Source organism: Schistocerca piceifrons, chromosome 8 (assembly GCF_021461385.2).
Source record: "Schistocerca piceifrons isolate TAMUIC-IGC-003096 chromosome 8, iqSchPice1.1, whole genome shotgun sequence".
Taxonomy (NCBI): domain Eukaryota; kingdom Metazoa; phylum Arthropoda; class Insecta; order Orthoptera; family Acrididae; genus Schistocerca; species Schistocerca piceifrons.
Genome location: NC_060145.1, coordinates 5,246,406 through 5,271,667, shown reverse-complemented (window position 1 = coordinate 5,271,667; position 25,262 = coordinate 5,246,406). Strand labels below are relative to the sequence as shown.

At 41.1% G+C, this 25,262-nt stretch overlaps 1 protein-coding gene and 2 pseudogenes across 1 annotated transcript in view; 2 read left to right on the top strand and 1 right to left on the bottom strand.

The window, feature by feature from the left end:
* The window catches only part of LOC124711481 (proteoglycan 4-like), a 131,324-nt gene that overhangs the window by 92,822 nt on the left and 13,240 nt on the right, over nt 1-25,262 (top strand). The gene's annotated exons all lie outside the window — the stretch shown is intronic.
* On the bottom strand, nt 5,365-5,482 carry LOC124712837 (annotated as a pseudogene).
* LOC124712930 lies at nt 6,619-6,736 on the top strand (annotated as a pseudogene).

Here is a 25,262-nt window from a genome sequence, read left to right as displayed (position 1 = left end):
TGCATCTATCCATCCTGCTAGAGTCAATATGAAGGTTTGTCTTGGCATGCAGTGTTAGGACTGAAGAGGATGGATGTTAGCGCCTCGTCCCAAAAACAACATTTGCCACCAACTTCCTCAGTTATTTGTTGCATGTATTCTAGTGTCTGTCTTCCTCTACAGTTTTTTCCCTCTACAGATCCCTCCAATATCATGCAAGTTACTCCATGACGTCTTAACAGATTTCCTACCGACCTGTCAGTGTTTTCCCTATATTATGTGGACAACCTCCTCTTGCATTCATTCATTACCAGTCCACGTAATTTTGAAGAATCTTCTGTAGCACCACATTTTAGATACTTCGATTCTCTTCTGTTCCGGTTTCTGCACAGTCCATGTTTCACTACCATACAACGCTGTGCTCGAAACGTACGTTCTCAGATACTTATTCCTCAGACTGAAGTCTATGTTTGGAATGCCCATTTTTACCGGTGCTAATCTGCTTTATATGTCCTCCTTGCTCCGTTCGTCATCGGTTATTTTGCTTCCTAGGTAGCAGAATTCCATGACTTCATCTACTTCATGAACACCAATCCTTCTATTAAGTTCCTCCCTATTGCCGTTTCTGCTAATTCTCACTACTTTCTTCTTCCTTCGATTTACTCTCAACCCATATTCTGTACTCAGCAGATCCTGTAATGCTTCCTCACTTTCAATAAGCATAACAATATCATAAGCGGATCTTATCAGTGATATCCTTCCACTCTGGATTTTAATTCCATTCTTGAACCTTCCTCCTATTTCCCTCATTTCTTCTTCGATGTATAGATTGAACAGAAGGGGCGAAAGACGGCGGCTCACACCCATTTTAATACGAGCATCTTGTTCTTGGCTTTCCACTCTAATTGTCCCCTCTTAGCTCTTGTATATTGTGTATATTCTTCATCTTTCCTATAACTTACCCTTATTTTTCTCAGAATTCCAAACTTTTTCCACCATCTGACATTGTCGAAAACTTTTTCCAAGTCGACAAATCCTATGAACGTGTCTCGATTTTTCTTTAGTTTTGCTGCTATTATCAGCCGCGACGTCCGAACTACCTCTCTGGTGCCTTCATCTTTCCTAAAGCCACACTGATCCTCATCTGACACATCAATTGTCTTTCCCATTCTTCCCGTTATTATTCTTGTCAGCAATTGGATGCATGAGCTGTTAAGCTGAGTATGTGTTAATTCTCGCACCCTCGGCTCTTGCTGTCTTTGGAACTGTGTGGATGATGTTTTCCCGAAAGTCAGATGGTTTATCTCCAGACTCGTGCATTCTACACACCAACGTGGATATTTGTTTTGTTGCCACTTCCCCCAATGGTCTTAGAAATTCTGATGGAATGTTACCTACCCCTTCTGCCTTATTTGATCTTAAGTCTTCCAAAGCTCTTTTAAATTCTGGTTCTAATACTGGATGCCCTGTCTCTTCTATATCGACTCCCGTTTCTTCTTCTATCGCATGATCAGAAACGTGTTCCCACTCATAGAGGCCTTCAATTTACTCTTTCCACCTGCCTCTCTTCTGTGCATTTAACAGTGGAATTCCCACTGCGCTCTTAATGCTACCACTATTGCTTTTAAGTTCACACAAAGTTGTTTTGACTTTTCTATATGCCGAGTCAGTCCTTCTGACAATATTTTCTTTTCGATTTCTTCACATTTTTCATGCAGCTATTTCGCCTTAGTTTCCCTGCTCCTTCGATTTATTTAATTCTTAAGTGACTTGTATTTCTGTATTCCTGAATTTCCCCGAACATTTTTGTACTTCCTGCTTTTATCGATCATTTGGTGTATTTCTTCTGTTGCCTATGGTTTCTTCGTACCCAGGTTTTTATCCAACTTCCGTGATTTCTGTATTTAGAGATGTCCATTCTTTCACAAGTGAACTGCTCACTGAGCTATTCCACATCGCAATATCTTTAGCCTCAGAAAACTTCAAGCATTTCCCTTCATTCTTCCTAATTAGTCCTTTATACTTCAGTCTATTTTTCCGCACTGCCAAAAAGTGATCTGAATCTATATCTGCTCTTTGATACGCCATACAATCCAACATCTGATTTCGGAATCTCTGGCTAACCATGCTGTAACGTAACTGAAATCATGTACTGGTGCAGAAGTCCTGTGTGACTCTCCAGTAGTACAAGCACATCAAACGAAAACTTCTCATATCACGAATGTACCGAGTACTGGGAACATCTATGACTGCTCTTATTTTCTCTTTATCGGGAGGAACGCCATTTTCTAGGTGCACCAAGATTTTTCTTCTTAGGTCGGCGAAGAGGAATTTTTGCATTCGGGCAGAAGCCTGGAGTCCTGAAAACACTTCAAAACGGTTATCTGGTCGCTTAGACGCCCTTCAAATGTATTCAAAGAAACGAAAATTTCATCTAGGCATATCGTTTATTTAAGGTGTCGAAGAATGTTGTTCGAATTTGGCTGGCGCGGTACTGAAATACTTTATCAGGTGAGGAGCTGGAAGTGGTAAGATGCCATGCCATAAATAACGTTAAACTTAACCTACAAGAAAGAAAAATTTATTAAATGAAAAGGTCCCCAAGCTGTTGTTAAAAAATTTCTTTTAACATGTGAAATTAACAAGATCAGATAAACGCATGACGTCACTCATCTATTCTGCCACTACATAAATTTAAACATCGCACAGTATGACCTCAATTATAGACAAAAATATTTTTATCAACACAAGGTTCCAAAAGCATACATCAAGCAATACAAAAGAGTTTAGTTAACTATATAGTTAACAATTGTATGCATAGCAAAAGAGAATAGGCAAGGACGACTCTAAAAGAATGTGAAATATAGTCCAGAGAAATGTTATTTGATCCTTCGTAAATAATCAACTAGAATGCAAATTTCAGCCAAAGAAAAGGTAGAAAAGTACATGGCTTGATTTTAAATTAAGATATTCAGGCTAGTTTTATAAATGAATGTACAAACAAAATTCAACAAGAATGCCCTCAAGGCTTCACTTAAAACAGTAAACAATAAAATTAATCCTCAGTACCAAAATTAGTTGCGTAAAACGAAGACAAATATTGTTCACAAAATACAAACCAGTATTAAACCTAATTATCCAACACAATCTGAGAAAAATAATGATATCCATACCTACAATACTAGAGTAAAAAATTTCCTTTATTACCCGTTACTGAAGTTGTCTGTGACTCAGAAAAAAAATTCAATAGCAGCTAAAAATTTTTTGATCATTTGTCCAGTAACATAAAATATCTGACAGTAAAGTAAGTTTAAATCTAACCTATAATCCTTTCTTCTATAAATCTCTTACTATTCCATGGACGAATTTCTATTTGAAAACTGGTAGTCTGTTAAAAAACTAATTTTTAAATGTAGTTGCAAGAGTAGGACTAAAAAATAATATGTTAATTGATGATAACATTAAACATGTAAACGTGCCTCATTACGTATCATTTCGGTAAAAGACTGTTCAAACTAATATTTTCTCTGCAATCTTCAGTTCAACTGACATGTGTCACTTCATAGCTAGTATCGTTATTCAGTGCATAGTGTTAATATTCGGAGACTGAGGTTTTTACTTTGTAGCATCATGACTTTATTCTTAACAAAACAAACAAAAAACGTATTCAAGTATTGTATTACGTTATATGTCTTGTGAACAACAGCATAAAATTCATTAACATAACTTATAAAAGTTCTTTAATAATACGATTTAAATAAAACTCGGTCCTAATTTGACGTTACTTTAATATTCGGATACTTCTCAGAACTAATTACTTCAATACCATTTTTTGTGAAAAGTATATGTTTCAATGTCTTGTCGGGTAGCCATTCTATTGTGTTACATGTTTCAAATGCTGTGACATATTGCTAATGATATTTTTTTAAATAGTCAGTACATAGATCGTTCCATTCTCTTTTAATCGAAGCTTCAAAGTTTCCTTGGAAGTTATTGGTGTTTTTCTCATACGTCACTCTAGGTCTCCCCATGGAAATGGAAATGGAAATGGAAATACATTGACAGTAGGGTTGAGGTCTGCTGATTAAGGTTGTGGTTATGAGACTTTCGGGCAGTTGTACAACAAATATTTCTGCGCAATGCGAGCCTTATGTTTCGAGCCATTGCTACTACTACTACTACTACTACTACGACTGTGTGATCAGGCCCAGTGGATGGCACGCATCTACAAGTTTCCTCCTCCATTGTATTCTGTCCTTTGCTGCTATCCGCCATTCGTCCACATCTGTTAACACTTGGTTTAAATCTTCATGGAGTCCATCCCTCCAGCGCTTCTTGGGTCTCCCTGGCGGTCTCTTTCCTGTAGGTGTGAAATCCAGGAGCTTCCGAGCCCATCTGTGATCCTCCTTCTGGGCCACATGACCAGCCCACTGCATTCGTTTGGCTTTGACAATTCCTACTGTGTTGGGCTGCTGGTATAGTTCCTCAAGCTCTTGGTTGTATCTGATCCTCCATTCCCCTGTACCTGCATCCAGAATCGGACCGAAGATCTTCCGAAGCACTTTTCTCTCAAAAACAAGGAGCTTATGGAAGTCCTGTTTTCGGATACTCCATGTCTCACAGCCATACAGAACAACAGGCTGGATCAGGGTTTTGTACAGTCGAATCTTGAACTGTCTGTAGAGATATCTGGGCCGAAGCAGTTGTGCTAGGCTGTGGTAAGATTGGTTTCCTCCTTGTATTCTGTCATTGATCTCTGCTTTACATGACGAGTTCTCAGTGAAAAGTGCCCCTAGGTATTTGAATTCTTGTACTCTCTTGTAGGACTGGTACCCAACCTGCAGTGATTGTAGATGATAAGCAGTCTGACAATGACCACGCATCATAACGAGGTACTCTGTCTTGGCTTCGTTTATGTTGATATCCTTATTTTTTCAGCATTTTTGTACATATCTTTGTACATAATACACTCTATGAACACTAATTGGCCAGGTTCAAATATGGATGTACAGCCCCAGACTACAACGTTGCCACCTCCATGTTTTACAGTTAGCATAACATTTGTGACTTTACTTCTTCTGCCACACGATCCTTCATCGATTCGACCCAAAAATTTTAAATTTACTTTCGCCGGTAAAAGTGACGACGTTCCGCCATGTTTCTTCCTTCATAATAAATTCCTCCCGCACAGGCTATGAAGGCCCAAAGGCACTGACTGGCCGCCGTGTCATCCTCAGATCACAGGCGTCACTGGATGCGGATATGGAGGGGCATGTGGTCAGCACACCGCTCTCCCGGCCGTATGTCAGTTTCAGAGACCGGAGCCGCTACTTCTGAATCAAGTAGCTCCTCAGTTTGCCTCACAAGGGCTGAGTGCAACCCGCTTGCCAACAGCGCTAGGCAGACCGGATGGTCGCCCACCCAAGTGCTAGCCCAGCCCGACAGCGCTTAACTTCGGTGATCTGGCGGGAACCGGTGCTACTACTGAAGCAAGGCCGTTGGCCCTTCATAATAAACTCTTTCGCAAAGTCCAGTCCCTTCTTTCGATATTCTGTTCATTCATATACGATTTCGTCCTACGCACTCTTTCATTGTACCCACTATCTGCGAAACGTTTGAGGAGGTACCTTCACTCCAGTCTCATTTAGAAGCACACTCGCTAATTTGGATGCACTAGGTGTAGGATCCTTCTTTAGTTCTCGTATTAGAGTCCACTTGTCACGTGCGTCCAACTTGTTTCGTTGGCCCTTCTGAGGTACAGAGTCTATACGGTCCTCGTTCTTGAACTGTCTGACGACATCTGCCAGAGTATTCTCACTCACGTTGTGCAGAACAGCAGTTTGTCTACATGATTCACCCTTTGCCTTATGAAAAATGACAGGTTGTCGTATATCAAACCTGAATTAGTTTTTCATGGCACTGTACCACGTGCACGGTCGATCGCTCTTGTAAACCAATGCTGCCTTCTGACTCAGAGTATAACTTGCGTGAACGATCAAAACAAGTGTTACACTGTCAACCGTCTGAGTACAACGCTAACGTGAAAATCGAACAATGTTATTTAACAACTGTTGCAAATCGTGTAAAAGAAGTTCATACTGTTATTTATTGGACATCTGCCGCAATATATTTTTTATTTTTTGTTAAGAATAAAGTTATTATGGTACAGAGTAAAATCTCGTGGTGTCCGAGTATTTGCGTTCCTCACTGTGAAAACTCTCTCATTTGTTGGTCTTCTGTGAATAACTCTAAATTTATTAGGTTGTAGCTCTTTAAGCTACTGATTAAATAACCTTTCGTATCTTCTTGTAATTTATTGTTTAAAGAAAGGAATAGCCACTGATAAAAGTCGCTGCACAACAGAAATACAGTGTCACAAACCTAATTTTCTGTAAGTTGTTATAATTTCCATGGTAACAGAAATTTAAAAATTCTATTGTGATATCATCTGGACTACCTGCCTTTTTATTATTATTATTGTTACTTTTATTAGCGAATGTCCCTAATGGAGGACGATAAGCGTAGACCCGTAAAAGAGGGAATCCCTCCTGCGTGTGGAACATGTCAGATAAACACATTACAAAAATGTAATTAGAAAAACTTGAGTTTCATTAATTTTAATGATCCTCAACAATAAACGGCAACGGCCTTGCCGCAGTGGATACACCGGTTCCCGTCAGATCACCGAAGTTAAGCGCTGTCGGGCGTGGCCGGCACTTGCATGGGTGACCATCCGGGCCGCCATGCGCTGTTGCCATTTGCCGGCCGTGATGGCCGAGCGGTTCTAGGCGCTTCAGTCCGGAACCGCGCGACTGCTACGGTCGCAGGTTCGAATCCTGCTTCGGGTATGGATGTGTGTGATGTCCTTAGGTTAGTTAGGTTTCAGTAGTTCCAAGTTCTAGGGGACTGATGACCTCAGATGTTAAGTCCCATAGTGCTCAGAGCCATTTGAACCATTTTGTTGCCATTTTTCTGGGTGCACTCCGCCTCGTGATGCCAATTGAGGAGCTACTCGACCGAATAGTAGCGGTTCCAGTCAAAGAAAACCATCGTAACGACCGGGAGAGCGGTGTGCTGACCACACGCCCCTCCTATCCGCATCCTCATCTGAGGATGATACGGCGGTCGAATGGTCCCGGTGGGCCACATGTGGTCTGATGATGGAGTACTTTCCCAATAATAAACAGTAAAATTATATATATGAATTAAATTTAAACTTCTAATATTTACAGGTTTAATACTTATATATGCTTTCATTAAACCCATCATTCAGACATTTGCTAGTTTCTTGGCTATTACAACCAAGTATTGTCAAAAGTTAAAGTAAATTACTCATTTCAGTGATCCTCAATTAAGAACAGCCAGATTATGTACAAGATTTAAAATTAAACTTCCACTACTTACAGACTTAATGCTTACATCTGCTCTCCATACATCCATCCTTCACACAGTAGGTAGTTACTTGGCTGTTACAACCAAGTATTGGCAAAAATTAAAGTATAATAAATTTTCATTAAAATGGTCTACTGCACTTGTTGAGAAACTCATGGATGGAATAGGAGGAGTTGGCCACCAAAAATTTTTTTAAATTATGTTTAAATTGTGCCTTGTTTGAAACTAAACTCTTAATGGTTGCTGATAACTTATTGAAAATATGCATTGTTGAAGACTGGGATCCTTTCTGGGCAAGAGTAAGTGATTTTAAATCTTTATGTATATTGTTCTCATTCCTAGTATTGATACTGTGTACTAAGCAGTTAGTTGGTTTTGACGTGATGTTCTTGGATTTACACTACTCATTACTCTTATTATACGCTTCTGTACTCTAAAAATTTTTTCTCTGTTTGTGGAGTTACCCCAAAATATGATACCATATGATATAATGAAGTGAAAATAAGCAAAATATGCCATATGTCTGACATTCGCATTGCAAACACAGACTTGTTTAGCCACTTCAGCAGTTTGTTAGTATGTTGCCCCCAACTGAATTTATTATCAAGTTGTAATCCCAAGAATTTTATACTCTTAACTTCTCCTATTTCCATGTCATCATATTTTATACACACACCAGAAGGAAATCTCTTGGAAGTTCTGTACTGCATATACTGGGTCTTTTCAGAGTTTAATGACAGTGAATTGGCTATGAACCACTTATTAATGTCCTTTCTAAATTTATATTTGATTTACTAGTTGTTGCAATGTTTGTATCATCTGCAAATAAGACAAACTTGGCATGTGGTAATGTAACAGATGACAGGTCATTAACATACACAAGAAACAGTAGTGGACCTAGTATGGAACCTTGGGAACACCATATGTAATTTCTTCCCAGTCAGATGATGTCTGATTGCCTACTGCTGAAGTGTTACGTAATGACACCCTTAGTTTTCAATTAGTAAGATATGACTGAAACCACTTTGCAGCATTAGCAGTGACGCCATAATATTATAATTTACTTAAAAGAGTGCTGTGATTCAGACAGTCAAACGCCTTTGACAGATCACAGAACATGCCAGTTGTCTCTAATTTGTTGTCCAATGAATTAAGGACATTTTTGCTGTAAGTGTAAATAGCTTTCTCAATACCAGAACCCTTAAGAAACCGAAACTGTGACTTTGACAGTATGTTATTTTCACTAAGGTGCTTAAGTAGACGCTTGAACATAACCTTTTCAAAGATTTTTGAAAAATCTGGCAAAAGCGAGATCGGTCGGTAATTTGATGGCATTTCTTTGTCCCCTTTCTTGTGGAGAGGTATAACTTCAACATATTTAAGCCAGTCCGGGAATGTTCACTGTATTCTGGGAGCAATTACATGTGTCTAATAAAATATTTTCAGAGTCATTCCAATTTCATACCCACAATTTTTCCCATTCTGCGAATTTACGCCGAGATACACTTTGCACCGAGCGAGGTGGCGCAGTGGTTGGCACACTGGACTCGCATTCGGGAGGACGACGGTTCAATCCCGCGTCCGGCCATCCTGATTTAGGTTTTCCGTGATTTCCCTAGATCACTCCAGGCAAATGCCGGGATGGTTCCTTTGAAAGGGCATGGCCGACTTACTTCCCCATCCTTCTCTAATCCGAGCTTGTGCTCCGTCTCTAATGACCTCGTTGTCGACGGGACGTTAATCACCAATATCTTCTTCCTACACTTTGCCATCTGAACTAAATCATTCCACGAAAAGTGCATTTTGCCTTCAGCAAAGACAGCCACTTTTCTGGGTTGTTTCGACAATCAACATTACGTTATTCTGCAAATATGGTCAACAATACTTTCCATCTTTCTACGCATGATTTTTCAAGAGAGAAGGTAAGTCAGTCACTGGCGGTACTGACGGATCTTGGTTCGTCGTTTTCCATGAGGTATGATGTCTTGCATTTGTGAGTTACGCCAACAAACTGGATCCAGCACAGCCAATGCACGAAACTGAACTGTAAGCAGAGTTGCTTACACGTAACTCATGTAAACCCATATGTTTATTACAACTTGTCAGGATCACAGAGATCAATTAATTAATTACATCAGACAGAGTAAATCTCTCCTGTTATAGGCGATATTTCCTTAATGCTGTAGACAGATCGTGTTGTTGCATCAATTTGTTGTTGTTGTTGTTATTGTGGTCTTCAGTCCTGAGACTGGTTTGATGCAGCTCTCCATGCTACTCTATCCTGTGCAAGCTCCTTCATCTCCCAGTACCTACTGCAACCTACATCCTTCTGAATCTGCTTAGTGTATTCATCTCTTGGTCTCCCTCTACGATTTTTACGCCCCACGCTGCCCTCCAATACTAAATTGGTGATCCCTTGATGCCTCAGAACATGTCCTACCAACCGATCCCTTCTTCTAGTCAAGTTGTGCCACAAACTTGTAACCTCCCCCCTCACTTACCGACCTTAATGACAGTGAAAAATGAAACCGCGTGTACCTAATGGGAGTTTTGGAAAAGCAATCGTCACCGAAGTTAACCTGTCGGTAAAGAGGGAGGAAAGGGTAACATCTAAATGAAAGGAAATGTGCTAATGAAACTGGTGGTAATTAATTTTGAAAAGGGATAAAGTTAATAAAGAAAGTAAATGTGCGGCCGTTACGTTAACAATTAACTAGCGGTAATTAGATATTTGAGATTTGGAGGAAATCACGGTCGCCAGTCCTAAGGACAATTACTATAGTAACTGAAAAAGTAAGGTTATTACACATATAATTAACACTAGAAGCGTGGCAACTGAAGGTTGACACGTGTAGTGTGAAAACTGAAAGTTTGTCAGAAGTAATAAATTTCGCTACACTCTGACTTAATTTAGCAAAAGAATTAATAAAACCGGAAAATCGAAAGTTAATTTAGTGACTGAAGTTAATAGTGAGCTTTCTTTCTGACACATCGAAATCCAGTAAAATACGGTTAGTCTTGGACTACCTCAACAATCATTTCAAAAGCAACTTGACTGTACGCAATTTAGAAACAAGAGATTTTACTTTGAACTTGAATTAAATGATTCTGAACTATTAACAATAGTAAAATTTAGTACGTACCAAGCTGAGCTGCAGTCACAGGTAACTAAAATACGGTAACAAAACTCGCACTCTTAATTTGTGCTTGTGCAATTTAAATATTGTAGCCAGCTGAACTTTGAAATTAAAGCAGTGAAATGGAATTATGCTGGCGTTTGAATTTCAACGACACTCGGGTTCATTTCGGAAAAGGAAGGGACCCTGCTTGGCAATGAAATTGGGACAATGAGCAACAAAGGTTCATGCTAAGTTGCTGTAATTTTGCGAGACAAATGGAACAATTTGAAAAGCTGAGGTCTGCCATACAGTTCTGAAACTTTACGTGCTTTTAGTCTTCCTTGTTGGTTGATTGAAGGTTAGAAGCCGTCGATCGAGGAGGTGGCGACAGTCACTCATTGTCGGCCGTCGCTGTTGCAGAAGCTGGATGTTGGCGCGCCTTCTTCTCGACACGGTCACCAGGCGAAACGGGCTCTTGATGTGCGCCAGCTAATGCTTCCCGTCCGCGACACCATGTCAGATACTATCATCGCGAGTCGAGCGCAATTACATGCTGCCAAACCCCGAAAGCGCGGCAACTCGCGGGAGCGTCACACAACACCTGCTCCACTCGCTACTCCCGCCAGACTCTCCCTGCCCTGCCCGCGCTCCACGCGGCAGAGTTAACACTACCAAAGATCCTACACACTTTGAGTCTTCACACGACCCATCGATGTAATCGTTTGATAGCAGTTTTCCCTAGGCAAGACCCAGCGTAAAAATACAAATAATATTTACGAAACAAACCAATTATACATCGACATAAGTGCATAAATATATATATATCCAAACAGTAAAGCAATTACAATATATAAAGAGACAGAAATGTCATATCTTGAGGTAACAAAACAAGGAAAAAAATAATAGTACAATAGATGGAAATAGGAGGATATGCATTTCCGGCGTTACACGTGCCCCACATTGTCTGAGGATGTTCGTGTAACGTAAACAGACTCAGAAAATGTCCCAAAAAAGAAACAGCGGAAATGCATATGCTCAAAACATCAAAAAAATTTAGCATTCGTCTAATTAACCATAAACCAATTTGTAGACAATAATAATTGAGTGGAGAAACTCCTAATCTTATTCCACTCTGTCATCTTGCACAAAATAAAACAGGTTGACAACATATCAAAATTCATAGAAAACATAGAAAACGGTTTAGCTATTCCAAAATCATTAAAATTCGTAACACTATAAGAAATGGAATACTATTTGCAAAATTGATCAGAGTACATGGTCATAAAAAACAGGTATATCAAAATACGCAAACTAATAATTAATTACATAGAATACACATATTTATGTAACCTTTTCATAATTAATATTCTCGTCATGTCCAATTAACGCTAAACAAGAAAATAATATACAGCAGATAAAATAAAACATAAATATTGACAGCAGAATCCTTTCACATCAGCTGTCCGGGAAGAAAAGCAACTCCACATTCCGTACTCGCGAGTACAAAGGATGCCGACAGCGGCCCAAGAGCCAACAGCGGCACAAGAGCCGACAGCGGCTCACCTCGCCAGTATTGTTGCGCCCGCGTGTGCGGCACGCTTGATCTCACTCGCCCTTGTGACGGCGTTTCCAGAACGTCCGTTCCACTGAATTCTTTCGGAAAAACTCACTCCCGAGTAATCTCAAGGAGTCCATAAACACTATCACAGTGGATAACTCAACACTGTCCATCATCACACATGTACAAGCCTGAAACTTGAAACAGCGTCTAAGTACATCGGCAATGACTAGTAAAACACATATTCATGAAATCTTACAGCTAGTTACAAAATCATATTTACATTGCTTAATCTACTGTGACTCAGCTGAAAACTTAAACTAGCAGCTTGGATTTTTAAATTGATTAATATTCAGTAACTCTTAAATCATTTAATCAACATAAATTACTTATTAATTACAACTTCTTTAATGACCTCTAGGTCAGGCAAAAGCATCGCCACATGGCACATCCTTAAATCTTACACTCTATATCTACATACTGTGCAAATTACCCTATCTGTGGTACTAATCAATCCTTGGTTGGTACAATTTCAAGTCTACAATATTCCGTAAGCATTTGTGTGAGGTATACCAATGACTTTATATGGTCCATTATAAACAAACTTAAATTTAGAGATTTCATGGTCTATCTCGCTCGATTTCTCATGAGCTTTTACAAGTACTAAGTCTCCGATTGCAAACTTAGCAAAACGCGCTTTAGCGTCATGACGACGTATGCGAGCATCAGCTTTTAGCTTCGTTACTTCTCGCAAACGATCTTTTTTCACACCAATACTAATGTCAATCCGTGGAGGGAATTTGATTATCACTTCCACTAAACTTTTACTTCTGTCATCCAACAGGATTTCCTCTGGAGAAAATCCCGTAGATTCATGTCTCAAGGCGTTCATAATTCTCTTAAATTCTGCTTCATATTTGCCCCATGCCCTATGGTTGTGATGGCAGTAGGTACGGGAAAGTCGGCCTCGTCTTTGTTCGTGTGTTACGTTTGACACACCTTCTACAATACTTTCCAATTCACTTTCTACATTATTGTCAATGCCGAGATTCTTCACATTACAGTAGTTCAGATTCATACCTACGTCAATACCATCCGGCCAGTTAACAATGTGTGTAGGCTGGTATTGCCTATGCACACCGTCTCCTGCCTCGTCAAAACTAACTACTATTGTTTTATCTTGGGACGTATATGTCAACGTTTTGCTTTCGCAGTTAATCACTGCACGGTACTTTAATAGCCAATCTAACCCGATAATTACTTCCGTAGTTAAGTCTGGCACGACGACAAACTCTTGTTCAAATCGTGCCCCACATATCTCGAAGTTGACAAAAATCTGTTTTATGACCGGTTTACTGGCCTTCCCAGTAGCACCGATAATTTTCACTCCTGTTACTGGCATAACTACGATGCCAGGTCTGTCTTTCAGTAACTCAAATATTTTCCCAGATACAGCACTCAATTCTGCACCGGTGTCAATCAACACGTTTAGTTGTAGGTCGTGCATATTAACAGACACTACTATCTGTCTACACTTGTCCTCGACTGTTTCTTTATTTTCCCACAGTAAATCCTAGTCTATATCCAAGTCATTCCAGAAAAAACCATCCGGCTTTGATCCCAAATCCGGTTTATCTGGCGGCTTTTTCAGCCTCTGTTCACATACAGTTTTAATTTCAACACGTCTGTCCTGAGGCTTAGTCTGTAGCTTCGCCTCCAATACCGAAACCTTTTCCTGTAACTCGTCAACTAGTGAGTGTTGCTTTGCTATCGATTCACTAATTGTCACCTTCGTTGATTCCTCTTTAATCAGATTGATCTCATCTGCCAATCTACCTGGAGGAATGTGCCCAGTCGCATCTGAAATTACTTCCTCTGGATCTGCGCAACCCACACTGCTACCGTCTGACCGCATAACGTCAGCTCTAACCTCATACACGCTGAAATCTATGTGCTTTTCTACCAATTGTGTCCGGCTATCACTAAAATTTTCGTAATATTTCCCCTTAATACTCTCGCAACGTTTAAACTGGAGGTTTGCGTCGGATGGGTCGGCTACTTCTATCACTATAACTTTCGGTAAAGTCTGCCGGTTAGGGCCAGAACTTTCCGTTACTACTTCAACATCCAACTCTTGCGGGACGAAACACGACGCATCTTGCTCGTGCTCCCCATTAACATAAACTATTTCTAGTAAAGTCTGCCGGTTAGGGCCAGAACTTTCCATCACTTCACAATCACTATCTTCCTGCGGGACGAGACGCGGCAAATCCTGCCCGCGCTCCCCATAAACACTTCTCCCGTACAGGCCCCTATAATCTCTTAGTTCGTCGTATAAGCGACCGAACTGCCTTAACCAGACCTCATCCCTCTCTGCATCCCCTCGCTCGATGACGGACGTTTTATCCGACATCTGATCTTCTTTCAACACTTGCGAATCATTCTTAAACTCAATCTCCAGTTCCGCTGTGGGTATTACAGCTGCCACTTTATAGTCGATTTCCGGAACACTACTTAAATTGTTCTCACTCACAGTGAATGTATTTTCTACTGCCGTGTCTACAGCTGATCTACTACTTGTGGGCGCACTCCTTTCTCCTAATACTGGCACACTCTCCCGCCGTTGATTATTCCATACGGAATTTTCATAACGACGACACCTGGGTTTTCTCCTGTTATTGGGCCGCCAAAATTTCTCCACGCCCGGTCGGCCCCTCACCGGCGCGGCTAATGGTTTCCCTGTCTCGTCCCAGCAGATACGCTCCCCGGATACTGCTGAGGCGGCTGGTCACACCCTCTGGCGTTATTACTATTCTGCGCAGCCCGTATCATGCTAGTATGATACTGGTTTCCGTCATTCCGGTTATTATTTGCATTGTACCGATTGTCATTACGGCCCGAACCATTATTGTTATTGCTGCCAAGATTGCGGTATGCATTATTCCCATAGTTATCGTTGTTGTGGTTCCTGTTGTTGTTACCACGGCCTCCACCACTGTCGCGATTATTGCGCCAATAGTCCTCGTCCTCAACTCTTCCCAGGAAATCATTGATTGTCCTGTAATTGCTTCCTACGTAGCGTTTTGTATCATCTGGAAGCTTCTTGTAGAGTTCCCAGACTATTTCGGATTCCGAGCGGCGGTCACGCAAATATTCCAACTTGCGGATCCAGCCCTCACAAAACTCCTTCATCGAACCGCGCGAATTCGCATCGAAAGGCCTCGATACGATAAATTCGCGCCAGACACTTTGCTGTTTTTGCTCCGACCAGTATTCAGCCAGAAACAAATTTTTAAACTCGTCAAAAGTCAAGTTCGTAATGTTGAGGTTTAAGCCCCAACGCTTGGCATCACCAGCCAGCACATCAATAACCGCATTAATTTTTCTCTCATTAGTCCATGATCTGGGTAAAACTCTTTCACAATTCTTAATGAAATCCGTCGCGTGTATACCGCCTTTTTTCAAGGGGTCGAACCGCTCCTCTTTCGTCAACAATTCCGAACTATGTGCACAGATTGGCACATAGCTCTGTTTTTCATCAAGTTTCTTTTCTAATTCCGACACTCTCGTAATTACTTGGCAAGTGGTTGTCGCAAGCGTTTCCACTTCCCTCTTTTTCTCTTCGCAGGTATTAGCCTGCTCCCTCACTTTAGTGTCTACTTCGGACACTAACGCCTTTAAAGTTTCCACCTTCTGTTGATCCTCTTTTTTCACTAATTGAATTTGTTCCGTCACCTTATTCTCGATGATCGGAGCAACTGCTTCTCCTACACTTTTCTCGATTCTGCTAATTTCGGAATCAAAACGAGTATTTATGCTCGCAATTTCCGCCTGAACGCCTATCATTTCCTGTTTAAGATTACCGATTTCGGTATTAATTACAACAATATCTTCTTTGATTTTATCAACTTTTGTATTAACAACTCCAACATTGTTGTTAACAACATTAATAGCTTTGTTCTGATTGTCTAGCTTTCGTTCAATCTTTTCAGACTGAGCTTCTTGCTTGGCAGACAGAGCTATAATTTCTGCCGATTGACTCTTGGTTTCATTAATCAAAACATTCAATAAATCAGTTAAATTCCCGGAGACTACCGGTTTTACTTCCGTAGCTGGTTCCTCTATATATGTTCCCCCGTATTCATCATCAAGGGGTACAGATTTGATTTTCGCTTCCGATTCCGAAACATTTTCTAAAGTTTGGAATTCCATTTCTGCTCTTTGTTGCGTTTCGGCGGTCGCGTCTTTCATGCTAGCCGCCTGCCCCTGAACAATGGGAACCGCCGTGCGCGTTTCCCACTGTTCGACCGATTGTTCCGTATCCAAGTCTACCAAATTTTGGTAATTGTTGCCTTCACTCATTTTAATAATTTTCAATATAAATGCCAAATCTCAAATATAATTAGATTTACTCCCACTACTTAATGTCGCTGACGTAACGACCTGTTCGTAACCAATACTTTGTTACGAGATTTGCACCATACAAAATTCGTGTCCAGAACAACCTCAAAACTGAAGATTGTCCTGTCACCAGGTCGCCACGTGTAACCTCCCCCCTCACTTACCGACCTTAATGACAGTGAAAAATGAAACCGCGTGTACCTAATGGGAGTTTTGGAAAAGCAATCGTCACCGAAGTTAACCTGTCGGTAAAGAGGGAGGGAAGGGTTACATCTAAATGAATGGAAATGTGCTAATGAAACTGGTGGTAATTAATTTTGAAAAGGGATAAAGTTAATAAAGAAAGTAAATGTGCGGCCGTTACGTTAACAATTAACTAGCGGTAATTAGATATTTGAGATTTGGAGGAAATCACGGTCGCCAGTCCTAAGGACAATTACTATAGTAACTGAAAAAGTAAGGTTATTACACATATAATTAACACTAGAAGCGTGGCAACTGAAGGTTGACACGTGTAGTGTGAAAACTGAAAGTTTGTCAGAAGTAATAAATTTCGCTACACTCTGACTTAATTTAGCAAAAGAATTAATAAAACCGGAAAATCGAAAGTTAATTTAGTGACTGAAGTTAATAGTGAGCTTTCTTTCTGACACATCGAAATCCAGTAAAATACGGTTAGTCTTGGACTACCTCAACAATCATTTCAAAAGCAACTTGACTGTACGCAATTTAGAAACAAGAGATTTTACTTTGAACTTGAATTAAATGATTCTGAACTATTAACAATAGTAAAATTTAGTACGTACCAAGCTGAGCTGCAGTCACAGGTAACTAAAATACGGTAACGAAACTCGCACTCTTAATTTGTGCTTGTGCAATTTAAATATTGTAGCCAGCTGAACTTTGAAATTAAAGCAGTGAAATGGAATTATGCTGGCGTTTGAATTTCAACGACACTCGGGTTCATTTCGGAAAAGGAAGGGACCCTGCTTGGCAATGAAATTGGGACAATGAGCAACAAAGGTTCATGCTAAGTTGCTGTAATTTTGCGAGACAAATGGAACAATTTGAAAAGCTGAGGTCTGCCATACAGTTCTGAAACTTTACGTGCTTTTAGTCTTCCTTGTTGGTTGATTGAAGGTTAGAAGCCGTCGATCGAGGAGGTGGCGACAGTCACTCATTGTCGGCCGTCGCTGTTGCAGAAGCTGGATGTTGGCGCGCCTTCTTCTCGACACGGTCACCAGGCGAAACGGGCTCTTGATGTGCGCCAGCTAATGCTTCCCGTCCGCGACACCATGTCAGATACTATCATCGCGAGTCGAGCGCAATTACATGCTGCCAAACCCCGAAAGCGCGGCAACTCGCGGGAGCGTCACACAACACCTGCTCCACTCGCTACTCCCGCCAGACTCTCCCTGCCCTGCCCGCGCTCCACGCGGCAGAGTTAACACTACCAAAGATCCTACACACTTTGAGTCTTCACACGACCCATCGATGTAATCGTTTGATAGCAGTTTTCCCTAGGCAAGACCCAGCGTAAAAATACAAATAATATTTACGAAACAAACCAATTATACATCGACATAAGTGCATAAATATATATATATCCAAACAGTAAAGCAATTACAATATATAAAGAGACAGAAATGTCATATCTTGAGGTAACAAAACAAGGAAAAAAATAATAGTACAATAGATGGAAATAGGAGGATATGCATTTCCGGCGTTACAAACTCCACTTCTCCCCAGTTCTACTCAATACCTCCTCATTAGTTATGTGATCTACCCATTTAATCTTCATCATTCTTCTGTAGCACCACATTTCGAAAGCTTCTATTCTCGTCTTGTCTAAACTATTTATCGTCCATGTTACACTTTCATACATGACTACACTCCATACAAATACTTTCAGAAACGACTTCCTGACACTTAAATCTATACTCGATGTTAACAAATTTCTCTTCTTCAGAAACGCCTTCCTTGCCATTGCCAGTCTACATTTTATATCCTCTCTACTTCGACCATTATCAGTTATTTTGCTCCCCGAATAGCAAAACTCCTTTACTACTTTAAGTGTCTCATTTCCTAATCTAATTCCCGCAGCATAACCCGACTTAATTCAATTGCATTTTATTATCCTCGTTTTGGTTTTGTTGATGTTCATCTTATACCCTCCTTTCAAGACACTGTCCATTCCGTTCAACAGCTCTTCCAAGTCCTTTGCTGTCTCTGACAGAATCAATTTATGGGTCTAGATTTTGTATATGAGAGGGCAATTCAATTCAGGGCGTTTTATTATTGACTGTTGCATGTAGTCCGGTTTCAGTACTTGGACAGGGAGCTTACAGTGTTGAGCTTTTACTGGTATTTCATACACTGCCTTCACGTTACCTATTCTGAGATAGTTATTTCCGACCATTGGTTTCCTATCTCAACATTCTCATTTTAGAATCTTCTACATTTTGTGTAACTTAAACTCACAAGGTTTTGCATACGCATACGCTAGCCTTCTGGCTAGTGATCGACAAGGAACTTGCAACTGCCCACTGAGTCATGTGTTCCGACCAAGAGGCGGCACTCTAGGCCCATACTATAACAACGGCGTTGAAGCGCGTCTTCGCGGCCTTAGGTTGTCATTTTGCTTCCACAACCATAGCTGTCAATGGTGCTTTCCGTGCATCAGTACTATCCACACAGACAATTTTACAATTCGGATTCTGAGACCCAAACGAAGTCCACTTTACTAAGAACATTCTCAAATTTCATGATAGATAGCAGTCGGAGCGAGCTTTCTCGACTCTTCCTCTACGTATGTGATCGAGTCATCGAAGAGCCATGTACAAAGTAATTTAAATTTCATTTCTGGGCCGGCCGCGGTGGTCTAGCGATTCTAGGCGCTCAGTCCGGAACCGCGCGACTGCTACGGTCGCAGGTTCGAATACTGCCTCGGGCATGGATGTGTGTGATGTCCTTAGGTTAGTTAGGTTTAAGTAGTTCTAAGTTCTAGGGGACTGATGACCACAGATGTTCAGTCCCATAGTGCTCAGAGCCCTTTGAACCATTTTTTCATTTCTCGCTAGGCTTGAGAATTACCAAAGTAAAATCTGGCATTCTCAAATAATCCATACCTGGCGATATTATTGAGAATTTTGTTTTCTCAATATTGATTGTTAGACTCCATTTCTTATGTTATTCTTCCGTGTTAATGAGTAGTATCTGTAGATCCCGTGTGTTGCTCGCCTTCAGTATGGTGTTCGCACCATGTCAGATGCAATTTATCCAAACGTACTTGATACGCATCCCGCGTTAATGTTTTTCAGTACTTTCTGAAATATTTTCTCTGGATAAACATTGATCAGCAACGGTGGAAGACTACAGCCTTGTCCAGTTTCTCTGTGGAATTACATTTTACTGGATAGGACGTTATTTTTTAAAAAGCTTGATTCCGTCCGAATAGACCTCTGAAGGCCCAACGGTAGCGACTGACAGCCGCGTCATCCTCAGCCGATAGGCATCACTGGGGGTGGATGTGGAGGGGCACGTGGTCGGCACACCGCTATCGCGGCCGTTGTAAGTTTTCGTGACCGGTTCCGCTAGTTCTCAGTCAAGTTGCGCTTCGACTGGCCTCACAAGGGCTGCATTAACCCCGTTTGCCAACATCGCTCGCCAGACCCAGGCGGTCACCCAAGTGCTAGCCGAGACCGAGAGCGCTTAACTTCGGTGATCTGACGGAAACCGATGATACAACTGCGGCGAGGCTGTTGCCAGTGCATTATTTATTTGTAACTAAAATGTAAATTTTTCTAATCAGTATTCATTGCTTTGAGAATTTAGGTAATTTCCTTTGTTACAACCCATCAAAAGCTGTTCTACATTCGATAAAAAAAGACATGTAAATTTACTTTGCTAAAGCTTGTCAACAGTTTCGCATAATCTATAAAACAGAGATATGCGTTGCCCTCTCTGCATAACAGTTTTGCATCACTTTGTGTATGACAGTTTCATCTTTTGTACCTAAAATCATTTAACAATCCAAACATACAAACAAACAAGGAAGCCATATCATTTTCATTAAGAGAAATCACAATTGGCTTTCCGCAGGGTTCGATCATAGGTCCACTACACTCCTTGTTCTGCATTAAATGATCTAACAGTTTATTTGAGTCAAGAGAAAAAGTACCCGTTTTTTTCAGTTGATGCAAACATTAATTTGCAAAAACAGACATAATATCTGATGGGATACCGTAATCACTGGTTATACAATGTTACATATAATCCGTCTTGATTGCAAAAATGTCACGGCGATCATTTGGTATAACAAAAATTGTCAACATGGGGGACAAATAAATCAGTAAGTTAACACATTTTGTACTTTTTGATTTAATAATATTCTGGGTAATTTCTCAGTTACATAAGAAATATTCATTTTACAAGAGAAAGTAATTAGAATTATATGTGGAATTCACACACATATATCTCGTGTGCATCCGTTTAAATTGTTGCAGCCTCAGATTACTTTATTAGCTCTGAAATTTGATGTCAACATTCCATTGCAGTTTGAGAATAACAGACATACTGTCACGTTGTAACAACATTCAAACCCAAATCCTAAACTAGGGTCGTCGACGGAGTGCAATATTTGGCACCGAAACCACATTTGTTACGAACCTCAACGCGCGACCAAAGCGGAAATGAACTGAGCCCCTGGACGGAACTTGGTGCTACTTATACGGATACACAATATTCAAGAATATACAAAGGTTAAAACAAAATAAATTTCGAGAACCTCCCGGCAATGATAACAGCTGTAGCACGCCACGCCAGCCAGTAACACTAAACGCTATTCGACAAGTCATGTAGCACAGTTCACCCCACCGTCCCCTCTCCTGGACAAAAATCGATCCACTGTTTCAGAATTTCTCACTGCAGCCGACTACAGCTCCCTGGATCTAGGTTTTGTCGGTGGTATTCTGTACGGGAACATTCTAGTCGTGTTGTTGCACCCGCTTCAATATGATGAGCGTCGAATGTAGTCCCTCCCGTCGGAGCATTGTAGTCATCGAGTGCGTCTTCAGTTTCCTTAAACGAGAAACCCCATCTTCGATCTGCGCTCCAGGACACGGTAGGCTTTCCTACAGGGGACATGGACAACGTTTCTGTACTGCGGTTTTTGTCTTCTTGATGAAGCTTCATAACCCTCGACTTCATATGTGACTTCCAACAAGCGGTGAAGGACACGATGCGACCCAAGGTGGCGTTTTAGTAACATTTCCGATATAGCCATTTCACTAACAGGTGTAAAAATCCGTACCAAGACTCCAGAGCTTTATCTCACCGGTCGGTGCTTGGCGTTATAGCGCTCTCAGACCTTCTCCTGGGTGTCCAGAGTCTGTATGTGAGCCAACTGTTTTGCTTCTTCGTTCTCGATGATTGGGTGTTTCCTGCAGTCATCCTGAGTGTAGTATCCGTTGCTGAGCAGAAAGAATTGTGTGAAATCAGTAGTCTCTCGCTTTCCTGTGTTTTATGCGAATGTCACGACGGGTCAGTCTGTATGTTAGACATCAGTGCACGTCGACAGCATATTTACCAATATCTTATTTAAGCGTACTTTGAGGCCATTCGTTTGTGGGTGGTAGACTGTTACCGCCCTGTGCATGATGTCACAACGCAAAGCAACATGCCATCCCGACTGAAAACTTCTTCTAGATCAGGGGCATCAAGCAGGACGTTTCGTGATTCAAAATGATCTACATGGAGCTCTGCAGTTTCCGGAGCTTCGGCAGTCAACACAGTTTTATCCATAGCGTAGCAGGTCAGGTAGTCAGTGAAGACTATTATTCATCATTCCCGTTGTCGACTTCGGGAATCTCCCCAAGAGGTCGATTTCAACTAGCACCACATATCCGGAGATAACTGCGGTAAACGCTTCTGCCACTGACATTCCTCACAGTGGCTCACAAAGTGTCCAGCGGATTGGTAGGGGTCTGGCCTGTGGTACCTGCGTCTCATTCTGTCTACAGTCTTCACGAATTCCATGTGGTCAGATGTAGGAGCGTAGCGATAACACTTCAAGATAGCTCGCTGTAGATGATCTGGAATGAAAAGCAAATATTTCCGCCCCATTGGGTCATAGTGCCTCTTATACAATGTTCTGTTTAATAACTGGGATTCTACTTTGGTAGGTTCCTTCTCCATCAAGGCATCAATAGTTTTCAGCAGTCCTGGATCTTCCCTCTGTTCAACAGCAATATCATTTGGCGCAGAGGTGACTAATTTCATCCACGCCCGCTGTCTTCCGATAAGGGACTCCTTGAAAGGCAGTCAGTGTCCATTAGTTTGCGTCCAGTTTGTATACCACTGTGACGTTGTACTCCTGAAGCCTCGTTGCCCATGTCGCCAGTCGACCCAACTGATCTTTCTCACTAGCGAGCCACTATATAGAATGGTGGTCCGTCATAATGGTGAAAGGTTTTCCAAATAAACATCTCTAGACATTCTTGATGTCCCAAGCAACGGCTAGACACCATTTCTCAGCCGGGGAGCAATTCATCTCGTACTCCGGAAGCACCAGCTATCCGTCAGAAACTTCCTGAATTTGTGCTGCATCTATCCATCCTGCTAGAGTCAATATGAAGGTTTGTCTTGGCATGCAGTGTTAGGACTGAAGAGGATGGATGTTAGCGCCTCGTCCCAAAAACAACATTTGCCACCAACTTCCTCAGTTATTTGTTGCATGTATTCTAGTGTCTGTCTTCCTCTACAGTTTTTTCCCTCTACAGATCCCTCCAATATCATGCAAGTTACTCCATGACGTCTTAACAGATTTCCTACCGACCTGTCAGTGTTTTCCCTATATTATGTGGACAACCTCCTCTTGCATTCATTCATTACCAGTCCACGTAATTTTGAAGAATCTTCTGTAGCACCACATTTTAGATACTTCGATTCTCTTCTGTTCCGGTTTCTGCACAGTCCATGTTTCACTACCATACAACGCTGTGCTCGAAACGTACGTTCTCAGATACTTATTCCTCAGACTGAAGTCTATGTTTGGAATGCCCATTTTTACCGGTGCTAATCTGCTTTATATGTCCTCCTTGCTCCGTTCGTCATCGGTTATTTTGCTTCCTAGGTAGCAGAATTCCATGACTTCATCTACTTCATGAACACCAATCCTTCTATTAAGTTCCTCCCTATTGCCGTTTCTGCTAATTCTCACTACTTTCTTCTTCCTTCGATTTACTCTCAACCCATATTCTGTACTCAGCAGATCCTGTAATGCTTCCTCACTTTCAATAAGCATAACAATATCATAAGCGGATCTTATCAGTGATATCCTTCCACTCTGGATTTTAATTCCATTCTTGAACCTTCCTCCTATTTCCCTCATTTCTTCTTCGATGTATAGATTGAACAGAAGGGGCGAAAGACGGCGGCTCACACCCATTTTAATACGAGCATCTTGTTCTTGGCTTTCCACTCTAATTGTCCCCTCTTAGCTCTTGTATATTGTGTATATTCTTCATCTTTCCTATAACTTACCCTTATTTTTCTCAGAATTCCAAACTTTTTCCACCATCTGACATTGTCGAAAACTTTTTCCAAGTCGACAAATCCTATGAACGTGTCTCGATTTTTCTTTAGTTTTGCTGCTATTATCAGCCGCGACGTCCGAACTACCTCTCTGGTGCCTTCATCTTTCCTAAAGCCACACTGATCCTCATCTGACACATCAATTGTCTTTCCCATTCTTCCCGTTATTATTCTTGTCAGCAATTGGATGCATGAGCTGTTAAGCTGAGTATGTGTTAATTCTCGCACCCTCGGCTCTTGCTGTCTTTGGAACTGTGTGGATGATGTTTTCCCGAAAGTCAGATGGTTTATCTCCAGACTCGTGCATTCTACACACCAACGTGGATATTTGTTTTGTTGCCACTTCCCCCAATGGTCTTAGAAATTCTGATGGAATGTTACCTACCCCTTCTGCCTTATTTGATCTTAAGTCTTCCAAAGCTCTTTTAAATTCTGGTTCTAATACTGGATGCCCTGTCTCTTCTATATCGACTCCCGTTTCTTCTTCTATCGCATGATCAGAAACGTGTTCCCACTCATAGAGGCCTTCAATTTACTCTTTCCACCTGCCTCTCTTCTGTGCATTTAACAGTGGAATTCCCACTGCGCTCTTAATGCTACCACTATTGCTTTTAAGTTCACACAAAGTTGTTTTGACTTTTCTATATGCCGAGTCAGTCCTTCTGACAATATTTTCTTTTCGATTTCTTCACATTTTTCATGCAGCTATTTCGCCTTAGTTTCCCTGCTCCTTCGATTTATTTAATTCTTAAGTGACTTGTATTTCTGTATTCCTGAATTTCCCCGAACATTTTTGTACTTCCTGCTTTTATCGATCATTTGGTGTATTTCTTCTGTTGCCTATGGTTTCTTCGTACCCAGGTTTTTATCCAACTTCCGTGATTTCTGTATTTAGAGATGTCCATTCTTTCACAAGTGAACTGCTCACTGAGCTATTCCACATCGCAATATCTTTAGCCTCAGAAAACTTCAAGCATTTCCCTTCATTCTTCCTAATTAGTCCTTTATACTTCAGTCTATTTTTCCGCACTGCCAAAAAGTGATCTGAATCTATATCTGCTCTTTGATACGCCATACAATCCAACATCTGATTTCGGAATCTCTGGCTAACCATGCTGTAACGTAACTGAAATCATGTACTGGTGCAGAAGTCCTGTGTGACTCTCCAGTAGTACAAGCACATCAAACGAAAACTTCTCATATCACGAATGTACCGAGTA